The sequence below is a fragment of the Xenopus tropicalis genome, chromosome 2 (genome assembly GCF_000004195.4).
Source record: "Xenopus tropicalis strain Nigerian chromosome 2, UCB_Xtro_10.0, whole genome shotgun sequence".
Taxonomy (NCBI): Eukaryota; Metazoa; Chordata; class Amphibia; order Anura; family Pipidae; genus Xenopus; species Xenopus tropicalis.
In genome coordinates this window covers 148,665,078-148,678,608 of record NC_030678.2, presented here as the reverse complement: position 1 = coordinate 148,678,608, position 13,531 = coordinate 148,665,078, and the positions used below count along the sequence as shown (strand labels likewise).

Genomic DNA, 13,531 nt, shown 5'->3' with positions numbered 1-13,531 from the left:
AGCCAATTTTTTGTGAAATCCCTTATGCGGCCCAGCCTCATCCTGACTTTGCCTCCTGCGGCCCCCAGGTAAATTGAGTTTGAGCCCCCTGTAGTAGCCCATCGACCACCTCTGTAAAGTTGGTAGCAGAATGGCAATTGCAAGGCAGAGCTTCAGCTACTAAGTAAAAAAACTACATAAACATATATTTTTATAAAACTGAGTACAATGGGTAAATGTGGGCATGTCCTTTAAATTAGAGTGTTCAATGTTCAGCCCTCCAGTAGTTTTGGGAGTACTGCAGCATCACTGTTGTAACTGTTGTTTCTATTTTCTAAATTAACTTGGCACTGTGTATTGTTTTACTTGCCTGGCTTGTAAAACACCAGCCAATTGGCAACCCTTGCAAAGCCAGGGTAATGTCAGAGGCAATAGGGGCACCCAGTCATTTCTGCCATAGGCAATAGAATGAATTCACTGCTGCCTGGAGTGACCTAAATGAAAACATTTGATGTACCTTCATAAATAATGAACATGATTGGAAATACTCATGAATACACAATGAATAGCTATCTCTGAAAATGAATGGATCAATTCATTAATAAAATCCTCATTGGTTAATAACTCTTCTTAATGGGTTGTCTACAATTAACATAAACCTCTTGTCTCTGTGGAAGCCAGTCTGCTGTTGCTCCGAGTATTGATTCTGCCATTTTTTCTTTATCAGTCTGAGCAATGCCTATCAATTAATTTTCATCATTTACTAACACACTTACAGTTAGGCCAGAAGAACACTTCAGGACTTTATTTGCTGGAAGACCAGGACATTTGATAAAATGTTCAATTTACCTCTGGAAATGCGATTGGTTGTAAAGATTCAGGACACCTTGGATGTACCATCGTCATCCAGTAACAGCTGACATCAGTGCAGCCATACTGGCAGGAAGCCAGTTGTATTTATTAGGGATGCGCCAAATCCATGGCCCTGGCCAAACTGAATCTGACTTTTTGCCACATAAATGAAGAAGTTGAAATTCTTTTGCTACGTGCTACACACGTTGTTTTTACGCCTTGTGTGACTTCAGATTCGGTTCGGTATTCGCCTGAATCTTTCACAAAGGATTCGGCGAAATCCCAAAATAGTGGATTTAGTGCATCCCTAGTATTTATGAAAAAAGGGTAAACTAAACGGCACAATATCTTCGGAACCATGATTCTCATTTCGTACTGGTGAGAATATACCATATTGCATGGCATAAACATGAATTATTTTATTAGGGTAAATAAAGGAGAATAAACTATATACTAAGGAAGATAACCGAGTTACACAGGAAAGAATATGGGTAGAATAACAGAATCTTGCTCCCCCTGGATGTTTACAAAACATATAATGTAATCTGCATACATCTCTGGCTCGGCAATGTAAGCAAACCTTTCAGCCACAATCAAATCTCCAAGTGAAAAAAAGAAGCACAAACTGCTGTTGGCATGGCAACTGCACGAGGATCACATTATTGAGCTACAGTGAGAGTCAATTATCGAGATGCAAACTGCAATGTTTCCTGCAAAACGGAGTAAAACAGTGGATAAACGTAGTATCACAAAGGCATTCAATCTCTCCTGTCAAATATTTTTATACTGTGTAACGCTTTTCTGACCCAATTTACCAAACCCAGGCTAGTAGTGATAATGTGAGCATGGGTTACATTGCGACACTTAATACAAAGGGGTGAGCCTCCGCTATATGGGAGAATTAGATGGAGCTGAGGGTGTAGTTGAACTACAGCTAGCTGAGGTGTGTAGTGCAAATAGAGAATAATGGACGCCAGAGGATTCTTGCTTAATAACTATGGTACAATTTATTGGACAAAGGCACAACTTTATAGTGCAGCAGGGTATACTCACAGACACAGCAGTGTATGATGTCACAGATAGTACAGCAGATGTGACACTTTAGGCACAGAATAACCCACTTGGAGGATGCACAGAGGATTAGTTGACACCTGAGATATAGACCTTTCAGAAGGGAGTGTTCCGGCCGACTGTGGTCCAGGGGAGAGCTCCTAACACTGGTACCTGGCGTCTAATAAACCGGTCCCTAAAGAACGACTACAGAGCCGGGGTGGACTAAACCCTTTGTTACAACTCCTGGTTGGGGCTATAGACTGCCCTTACTAAATAACCTGACTACAATCACCTCTCCTAGAGGGTGCTATAACAAATCTGTCTGTGCTGGCTTAACCTCGTTCACGGGGCCCTGTCCCCGACTTAGCACTAGGGTAGGTGGTCCCCTAGGGTACAAAATGGCTTCTGGGCCTATGTTCTGGTCCAGGCTCAGTTGGGATCTGTCCAGAACACAGCATGCAGCCAAAAGAGGAAGACACTCCCTTGTGCAAGACACTATATAGTCTGCCAAGGGGAGTGGTCAACCTGGGCTAAACCTATAGAGGGCAGCCTAATAACAGTAACCTGATATCAGAGGGCTCTGCCCTATAACAATACAGATAAGATAAGAGTAAGGGATAACACCATAGGGAGCTTAACCCTATGGGTCCCTACATTCACCCGGGGGAAAAATCCATTCCGACCCGGCAATGGCAAATAATATTTAGTACACATTTCAAGCAATAACAGTAGTGCATTGATTTAGTGCAAAAATACAGTACCCATACATCCGTTTCTGATACCCTCTCCTGAGGAGTATCCGGTACATTGGATAGCTGAAAAGGAAAATTTTAAGGCACAGAAAATTTTAACTGTTTCGTTACTAGTTTCGTTTCTGTAAACCATTTACAATACATGAGTGTCACTATGGATCACTCAGGCACTTACTTATAAAGATCCTTGAGATACCTTCTGGCTCTGCAACAGAGGTACAACAGGCACAATACTTAGAAATCTTGAGTCACCTTCCTGCCCCTAAACAGTGGTGCTCAGGTACACACTTAAGTATCCTTGATATACCACCTGTAACCTGCAACAGGAGTATAACAGATACACTTACACATGAGGACGATCCTGCCTTCACTCAGGGGTCCCCAGGCACATGCTTGGCTGTAAAGAAATTGTTATTGGGCAAAAATTTAAACTGTAATACATCCCCACCCATAAACTTTATTAAGTCCAGGCCTTCCACCCAACCCAGTGTTCATGGATGTCTCAACATGCACTTCGTGGTGTGGATTAGGCAGGGGGTCCTACTCTCGGTGAGGTAGATGAACATAGAAGTTGTAGTGGGATGGGGCGCAGCAGTCTTTTCTTGATCACCCAACTTAAACAAAACTTTACAGTCTCTCCTGAGGAATTTGGAGAGTCCCAAACTTTAAAGAACATAAATCCACCACTGTGGATAAAACTGGAGAAGATGAAGGGTCACACTCTATAGCAGCAAAACTGGCAGTCTTTTTAGAGGTGCCCAAATATGGTGGGTGTTTTACCCTTTAACTTTAGGGAACTAACAACCCACCTCCCACCCGGGGGAAAATCCCATCTGGTGAAGGGTATCCAAGCCGGCATGGGGTTTTCAATGCATGTTCCTGTCGAACTTTGCCTTTGTCACCTCGTAGGAGACATAATATGCAGGATGAGGCTTATCTATCTTGCCTCCACTGGGGAGGTCCGAGAGCAGTGCAAAGTTCTTATCCTTCTCATACTTTCCACAGGATCTCACTCTGTGTTTTAGTATTGTGCGACCAAACCACCACTCCCGGGCAATGTTAGCCAGATAGTCGACATCCTGATGTCGTTTCTCTGGGGTCTTAGCAAGCAGCCCCCCAAATCCAATCTTCTCACGTCTGGAGATCTCACCATACAGCCACTCATCTAAGTGCTTCTCCACCTCATCATAAACCCACTCTGGGGCGTAAGGCATGTAGAACTGCCAAAGTTCATACACTTTATTATTGATCAGTCTCTGGACCCGTGACACAACCCTATACCTCTCAGGATCTGCACGGCCTGGAGCCACCCAGCATGTTTCTTCTTTGCTGAAGGTGTAGTGAGGTGGTGGAGTATTTGGCAAAACAATGGCACCTTCAGGCCTACTCTGTGGTGGCCTTAGAGGTGCAGGTCTCTCCTCTCTCTGTGGGACAGTCTCAGCAGTGCCCCCAAATACCATATTAGGCCAATCTGGCTTAGCACGACGGCGATGTCCAGGGTATTCAGCTGGTATCCTGGACCCTGAGGATGAGGCAGCACTAGCCCGTTCTGGGGTTAAAGATCGTGCCCTCCCTCTGTCGGTGTAGAAACTTAAGCGTTCCGTTTTCTGGGATAGCTCAGTGTCCCTTGTGGCCCTATTGTAAGGCCAAATGGCCTCTGATTTGGCCACTGAAGGGGGTGCTCCTTGCTCATCGTCACTGCTGGTAGGTGACAACAGGGCATCCCCGGAAGATTCCGCTATTGGTGGGGTGGCAGGTCTAACCGGGCCTGCACTGGGGGTTGGTGTAGTAGGTGGAGGTGGCAGGCTTTCAACTGGTGAGGCGCCCTCCTTACATGGTGATGGGGACTCTATCCTCACTGTAGGCCCAACCCAGCAAGTGTTATTGCAGCCAGGGCATCTAGCTTGCACATCTCCCAGGGCCTGCTCGAATTCCTCATTACAGCAGCCACTGTATGGTACTAACCAGGTCTCCCCTTCTTCCCCACTCTTTTGGCCAAAAGTGCCCAGCCACACATACCTATGCTGGGGATTAGGACATTGCGTAGAGATTGCGCTGTCTGTGGCTTCCTGTTTTATTTTCACTGATTCAGTGATATCAGTAACGCCAGCCATCTTAAGGTTATGAGAGGGATTTTCCATAAAATAAATCACCCCGCAGCCGCAGCAGTGACAATCGGATCCCTTCTGTAATTGTTCCCAAACCGCTATGGCGGCTCTCAACCGGCCCCTAGGATCAATGTCCGGAATACTAAGGGGTATGCTCTGCAATATACTCTATCTGCAGCCGCAGTATAGGAGTAGCGTTCCCCAATATGTATCCGGCCCAGAACGCAGCCGCGTATGCTGGGTTACACCCGGGGGAACTATGGTAACTGCCGGGTTATCCGGTTAAAGGTAGTGGTCCCACAGCCGTGGGGTACTCACAATCCTAAGTCCTTCTCGGGGCCCCAGGTCGCAGCCGCGGTTCCTGGTTCCGGAAGGTATAAAGCCTCGGTCCCGTGTTGTACTCTCTGCAGCCGCAGAGATAAGCAGGGCAACCCAGATGAGGTAGCGATACCAGAGCTTTTAAGCGTACGCAGCCGCTGTACACTCTAACAGGCTGGAGCTCTTGTACCATGCGTCTTTCCTATTCAAGTGAGAGTCACAAGATGGCCGCCGTGAGGTCACGATCTCGTGGAATGGCCGCCAAAGTCTCACAAACAACCCGCCTCTCGCGGGATTTCGTAGGAAAGAGCGCCAAAATTTAGGGGCGGTGATTGACAACTCCGCCGACCAATGGGATTTTACGGGGGAATCCTCAAGCCCGAACCCACGGCCAATTAGTACTGTGCTTTTACGAGCAGGACTGCAGGCGCCTTTTACCTAACGCGTCCGGCAGTGCCTGTCAGCAAATTTTAAAGCAGCACACACACTTTTACTCACCCCTCAGGTAATGGCTCCGAAAATATCAAAATGAATTTAACCCTTCGGGCCCCACGTTGGGCGCCATAAATGTAACGCTTTTCTGACCCAATTTACCAAACCCAGGCTAGTAGTGATAATGTGAGCATGGGTTACATTGCGACACTTAATACAAAGGGGTGAGCCTCCGCTATATGGGAGAATTAGATGGAGCTGAGGGTGTAGTTGAACTACAGCTAGCTGAGGTGTGTAGTGCAAATAGAGAATAATGGACGCCAGAGGATTCTTGCTTAATAACTATGGTACAATTTATTGGACAAAGGCACAACTTTATAGTGCAGCAGGGTATACTCACAGACACAGCAGTGTATGATGTCACAGATAGTACAGCAGATGTGACACTTTAGGCACAGAATAACCCACTTGGAGGATGCACAGAGGATTAGTTGACACCTGAGATATAGACCTTTCAGAAGGGAGTGTTCCGGCCGACTGTGGTCCAGGGGAGAGCTCCTAACACTGGTACCTGGCGTCTAATAAACCGGTCCCTAAAGAACGACTACAGAGCCGGGGTGGACTAAACCCTTTGTTACAACTCCTGGTTGGGGCTATAGACTGCCCTTACTAAATAACCTGACTACAATCACCTCTCCTAGAGGGTGCTATAACAAATCTGTCTGTGCTGGCTTAACCTCGTTCACGGGGCCCTGTCCCCGACTTAGCACTAGGGTAGGTGGTCCCCTAGGGTACAAAATGGCTTCTGGGCCTATGTTCTGGTCCAGGCTCAGTTGGGATCTGTCCAGAACACAGCATGCAGCCAAAAGAGGAAGACACTCCCTTGTGCAAGACACTATATAGTCTGCCAAGGGGAGTGGTCAACCTGGGCTAAACCTATAGAGGGCAGCCTAATAACAGTAACCTGATATCAGAGGGCTCTGCCCTATAACAATACAGATAAGATAAGAGTAAGGGATAACACCATAGGGAGCTTAACCCTATGGGTCCCTACAACTGTAAGGAGATTTATGGATCTTCTGTATTTATCAGTTAATAGAACTTCTCCTGCAGACTCCTGTATTAAAATCTGTAAACAGATTTTTCATTTAATTTTGAAATTTCAAATGGGGCTAGACATATTCTTAGTTTTTCAGGTGCTCTCAGTCATGTTACCTGTGCTCTGATAAACTTAAGTACTGCTGCACTGCATACTGGATTGATATCACCCCTCTCCCAATCAGCAGATGTCAATGGTTCTTCCCTGAAAATTTTTTCTTTGTTTCACCTTTCGAGTTTTTTTGATTTGTGACGCTGTATTTTGTGCGACAATTCGAAAAACTTGCAGTTATCGTGCAACAAGCAAAAAAGTTGAGCTTTTCATTACTTTTCTGTGACTGTTTCCCACACGTGGTTTTTCACTTTCCATTTTTGAAATAAATGTATGACATTCGTGGAAACGGGTTTATTTGTGGTTTAAGAAAAAAAATAAAATGAGAAAAATTTGAGTTAATTTGCCCCTAAAATTTACACCTGGACCAAATGACCCAGGCAGTATATAGCCACATACACATGTAGCCAGTGCTTGATCAATTGTTCACATCAAAATCTGTTTAGTTCAAAGTTTTTCATTCTGATTGGGTCAACAAATATTACTGATCCAACATAGCTGATACCATGGTATCTGCTTATAAAATACTAATAGATTTAGGTAATAAAAGACCCTAAGGGGCAAATTTACTAAAATCAAAACTTTCAATAGTTTCTAATTGAAATTTTCTGAACTCTTGATAATTAGCAATGAATAAAATCTTAAAAATCCAAATGAAAAAAAATGTAGCAACTAAAACCTGTTGAGCTTCTGTAAAAGTCAGTGGGAAGTGCATTTTATTTTATAATTCAGTTTAAAAAAAAATGTAAATTGAAAAATGCGATTTCCATGGCAACAGAGTAATCAGGTTTTTCTGATTTGAGTCTTTTTGTCAATATAACAGCAATCGAGGAAAAAAACTTGGTTCTTTCACAATGACGTTTCCATTATTTTTGCATTAAAGTGCTGTTGCTGTATATTATTACACACAGCTGTGGATAATAAGAGTTTGCAGCATTTTGTGCATCTCTGTTGGTAAATTACTTTTAGTAAATGCCTGTCCCCCAGAGTATGTGGATAAATGAGAAGCAATAATAAATGCAGGCAGTGTTTAAGAGATTTAGCAATATCACATGAATGTGGAGAGATTTATTAATACACATCCATGTAAATAATGGACAGTATTATTGTACTTATGAAAAGCACACCAGCGTACGTTAGCACGCTTCATTCAGTTATAATACTGACCTGAGACCAAATGCTCTATAATAAACATAAAGTATTCATGAACAAAACAGTCCCCAGACTTGTACTGCTTTCAGCCTAATTGGGCAGTGGAATATTTGAAGAGAAAAGGGAATGTTATGTAGCATTTCTACCGCTGCTTCGAGGGTGGAATTGCTATTTCTAATGAAATTATTTGGATTTTCTTAATGCACTCAGACTCTCTTTTACGCCAAGTGTAGGCTAAATCTGATATTGGGATAGCGAGCCATGAAGAAGTATGATCACGAGGATACATTGCCTTAGTTTGCCTCCAGCAACCAGAAGATAAGCAGGATGAAGGCTTCAGATACTCTTTCATATAAGGTTCTAACAGAGGTGTCAACACCTTGTCATTAGAAGATAATAATCCACTCTGGACAGTTTTCAGACATTATTTTATGTTAGGATTTAGTGTGAAGAGGAAGAAAGTCTTTAAAATCGAGTACTGGATCAATAGCTGATGTAGGGTTTTCATTGGGACTGTTTGGTTCAAAACTGGCTGACTGAAATCGAGAGCTCTGCGGGGGGCCTACCAAATATGCCAGTCATGAGCGCCATGTCACTAAACCTGCCCCTTAAAAATCATCAGACCTAAAATTCAATCACATTGCCCAATGACCTTATCTGTCCAACCGCCCTCAACATCATATGGCTCCCCCATCTGGTTTCTCTAAGAGCAAAAGGTGGCAGCTCTGATGACCTATGGTTAAGGTAGCTATACATGGACCGAAAAAAGCTGCCAATGGACCATGTTGGCAGCAGATGGGCCTATGTACTGAGCCCTCTGATGGGCCTACCCAACTACTATCTAGCCAAAAATTGGCCAGATGCCAACGGGACAAGTTTAAAAATGGCTCATTGGCTCAGTGGTCATCACCCCAATTGCCTGCATGCTGTCAATGTGATCTGATATCGCCCACCTCAAAGTGTGCATATTGGGGGAAGAACTGCTTGTTTTGGTGACCTTGGCAAATGAGAGGCTGTTTCAGTGTATGGCCTGCTTTAGTTGACATCTCTGGACTAATGAGACAAGCCTTACAATCCACAGGGAGCTTGCAGCTGTATTTGTATTGACTGTAACAATACAATACAGCTCCAGGTGACTGTTCTAGTCTTCCAAACGGTTCGATAAGAACGTTATGGTTCTAAAGCAAACAGGGAAACAGAGGAGTTAAATACATGGTTCACCTTTAAAATGAGTCTGATGTAGTCAGTTCTAAAACAATATGCAACTGATCTTTGATTCCATTATTGTAGTGTTTGAACTTTCCCTTTCTCCTGTCTGAATATAAAATACTATCTTGTAGCAGGTATGATCCCTGGCAAGCAGAAAGTGGATTCATTCCAAAACAAGGGTTTTGCAAACGCAAACTGTGTTAAAACACTGCCGTCTGCATTTCAGTAAATGTTATCTTCAGGGTGAATAGCTTTAAGGGTTTCTAATTGTTCTCTCACAGAACATCTGGCTCAGAGTATATTGCAGTCATTAATGATGGGAATGATGGGCATTAACCCCAGCAAGGGGGCAGCAGAAACACAGTATCTGCCCCAGAGAAAAACAGTGCAGGCTTTGCCTTTACTCTCATGGGCACAAACAACACATTTGTACCATTCTGTCCTGCAGTTAATATCTGCCATGATTGGTACCCACATTCCCTGCACAGAAATACAGCAGGGAGACAATTAACTATGGTCATAAAGGGTGAATTTAAAGATGCTCATGTGTGTAAGTACTAACTGGGGAGGGAAACATCTAAGCAAACGTGGAATATCTACGATCACAAGTAGAGATAAGTGCTGATATAGGAGGCAGATAAGCACAGGAGTTTTTTCAATTATTTATCATTTGTGCCCTCTTTTCCTTAGAGATGAAAGGAGTACTGGTGCTTTGTTTTCTACTCAAGTCTTTAGTAAATCTCTTGAAAGAGTCCAATAACATAATATATTTATTCCTGTATAAGTATCATGCAATGAAAAAAAAAAATGGCCTCTGGCAATGCAATGATGGGCCCCATCTCTGAATGAAAAACACATAAATGAAAGACTTTCATATCGTAGGCCTCCAGCTGCTCCAGCTACAAGTTACAGAAGCCTCCAATAGCTTTTAGCTAGGTTCCTCACCCCAAGAGGCTACTGGCCACTGTAATAGAATAGTATTCTGTGGTACAGAGGGCCAGAATTTTTCTAGCCTATGTGGTGGAGGAATGATAATTGAAGCCAGTTATAAGTCACACTCACTTTAAACCACACCCATTTTATCACAAGACCATACCCACAATAATGGTCGTAGCACACACATGGTCATTGAAGGGATAACACCCTTCACGCACATGTGAATGATTTTATTTTGTGGGTTCACAGCAACCCCCAGCACATAATTACACATCTCAGGGACCCCCTAACAGCTATTTCCAAATGTTAACAAACTCCCAGTACAAACCCCTGCCAAGTTCACCTCCCACAAGCAGCATAGGGCAGGCAGAGTATGGTACACACAGGCAGCACAGGGCAGGCAGAGTATGGCACACACAGGCAGCATAGGGCAGGCAGAGTATGGCACACACAGGCAGCATAGAGCAGGGAGAGTATGAAAAACACAGGGAGCATAGGGCAGGCGGAGTATGGCACACACAGGCAGCATAGAGCAGGCAGAGTATGGCACACACAAGCAAGGTAGTGCAGGGCATGCAGAGTAGGGAGGAAGACAAGGAAACCTATCATGACTATACAAGTACTGTTCCTACAGTCTGTCTGAGTCTAAGGTCTTACAAGGTCTAAATAATGCAGGGCCTCAAGGTGTGAACAATGCAGGGGCTTAGAGGTGTGAATACTATATAGTATTACAGGTCATCCTGGCCAATTGGCCTTTAGGCTAAGCCCCTCCCCAGCAACTGCTCCATGCTCCCTCAGGGGCACCAGCCTGACAGGAGCCACTGCTCCAGACAACAATAAACAAGCTGGGGCTCTGTAGATACTGGCTGCATGTTGGCCAAGTCTACCTAACTTCACAGGATACTACTGAACAGAGAACAGAATTTCCATTTCGCTGAATGAGAATCCTCTGTGAATGTTTGCGTCTCGGCCACCGAGCCCCTCCACCTCCCATTGCTGGAAAATATATTTTCTAATGTAATGAGTATGGTCATCCTACAACCTCAGGGGACCTCTTTATGAAATGAAGAATAAAGGTCATGAGTTTGTTCTATGGATAGTGGAGACAAATAGTGTTCACCTATAATGCAGAGATAAAGACTTATTGTGCTGCAGCAGAAAATGTAAGTCACTAACAAGAAAGAAACAATAGGGCATTCACGTGTACAATCAGCAATCTATTGACTACTTTCTTGGATCGGATTAGTGAACTGGGAAGTCAGGGGAAAGCTACAGCTAAATATGTCACATGCTATAATTTATGGTTTAATGGCTCCATCTTAATTTGTGTATATACATTTTCCATATGGTTTACTAACACAGGTGCAAAATGGCAGAAGTGCAGTTACCTTTACTAAGCAATTTGTTTAAATCAGTCTATTAAAAATTAGGAAATCAAGGAATATATGTAGTAGGTTGAATTTTAGCAGCTATTCCAGTGATATAACGACTCTGTAGCAATCCTAAAGGAGCTGCCACAATAAACACACTTCATGTATTGCAGGTAGGGATATCATATCGAGAAAGCTCAGAATTACTGGATGACCATCTTCCATATAGTCCAGATAATTCAAATTATTAAAAACAATATCCTTTTTCTCAGTAATAATAAAACAATACCTTGAAGTTGGTGGTAACTAAACTGCATGAATCCATATTGCCAAACAATTGTATTGGGTTTATTACATGTGTAAATGATTTTTAGCAGACTTATGGTATTAAAAACCCCAGGTCCCCAGCATTCTGGATAATAGATTCTATACCTCTACTAAAAGCAATTATGTTATGAAAAATGTATCTGTTGCTACTCAAAGTTGAATCTACAGCCCTGTTGCACCTTGCAAGGCATTATGAATTATATCAGAGCTGAAGTAAATAAAGGTATGGGATAAATTATCTTTCTAAATTATGGGAAGGCCATCTCTCATAGACTCCATTTTAATCAAACAATTCACATTTAAAAAAAATTATTTCTTTTTTCTCTGTTATAATAAAACATTACCTTGTATTTAATCCTAACAAAGATATTATTAATCCTTATTTGAGGCAAAACAATCCTAATGGGTTTATTTAATGTTTTCTTTAGTAGACTTATGGTATGGTGATTCAAATTATGGAAAGATCCCTAATCCGCAAGTTATGAGCATTCTGGATAACAGGTCCCATTCCTGTTAAGAGTCCCAATATAATCCATGTCCTGCCTTGAGAAGGGTTAGAATGGGGGTGGCTGTAGAATTAGTCACACACACAATCCATTTCAGGACAGAGTTAATTAGTCAAATTAACTGGATCACAATTGCCTCCACTCAATGCACGGGAATGAGACGCGTGTAGTGGCGTAGTGAGTCTGTTGCCGTTAGCTTATTAGAGAGTTGGAAGGAGCTGCCGCACATGTGAGCGAGCTATAAATCAAATCATGTTCCATTCCTTCTTCCCTACCAAGCGACCCACATGCTGCTCTGCACACACCATCACTCTCGCAGCCATATAAATAAATATTAGACTGGGACAATAGGCTAAATTCAAATATAACATCAAACTCAGGGCAGAACACATAATATAACACATAATCCAAGCTCTTCACTTATTTTGTAACTAGACCTAAAGCCATCGGTTCCCGGGAAGGAACAGAATCTATGGATATATACAGTTCTATGGATCTATACTGCTTTAAGCACAGATATATATATATATAAGCTCTTGCTGACAGATGCACCCCATGGCATTTTACCCTTTCATCTCTCAGTCCACTCACATCTTTCCCACACAGACAGTCTGCTAATTAAATCTCAGTTAAAGAATATGCAGTATGCTCCTTTCTGCACCTTGGATGCATAATGTTTGGAGAAAAATGTATTTTCAACCTGTTCCCCCAGTTTAATTCCATCTCTAGGGAAAACTCCCCTGTTGAGTTCAGCAATGAACCTAATATTCACTTATCAGCGAAAACATAAAAACTGCTTGCTATGCCAACTTGTACATCATTAGCAGCAAACTGGAACACACCCATCCTTATGCATGAGGTAATGCCCTTTAAAACTACAAACACCTGCACTTTATGAAGGAACCTGTAAGGTGGGATTGAAAAAAAAAATTGCCTTGCCTTACCTTTCCTTGCCATTCCATGTCTACTTGTGAGCTTATTTATTACTTATAGGAATTATTCAGGTTAATTTACACTGGCTCTTGTTTCAATTTAATGGAGAAACATACAAGCCCTTTATCTAATATGTTAGGCCTTATATACAATGTCCCCACAAAGTGCACACAAAGGCCACAATTGCCCATTTTGTGTTGTTTGTGCAAATAGCTGCTGTAACTGTGCCCTAAATGGAATGCTATCTGCACTGGGCAGCCCTTCATTCAAGAGAAGCACATAGGTGTGTTCCCTTCCACCTCTTACCCACCCCAGAAGGGAAGAAGGATAGAGGTAAGGACAGGGCTGAGCGCGCAGAAATGGCCCAATCTGGTCAGCCACCTTGTACAATTGA

General features: G+C 42.9%; 1 protein-coding gene across 2 annotated transcripts in view; it reads right to left on the bottom strand.

The window, feature by feature from the left end:
- asic1 (acid sensing ion channel subunit 1) overlaps positions 1 to 13,531 on the bottom strand; it is a 166,894-nt gene that overhangs the window by 101,517 nt on the left and 51,846 nt on the right. The gene's annotated exons all lie outside the window — the stretch shown is intronic.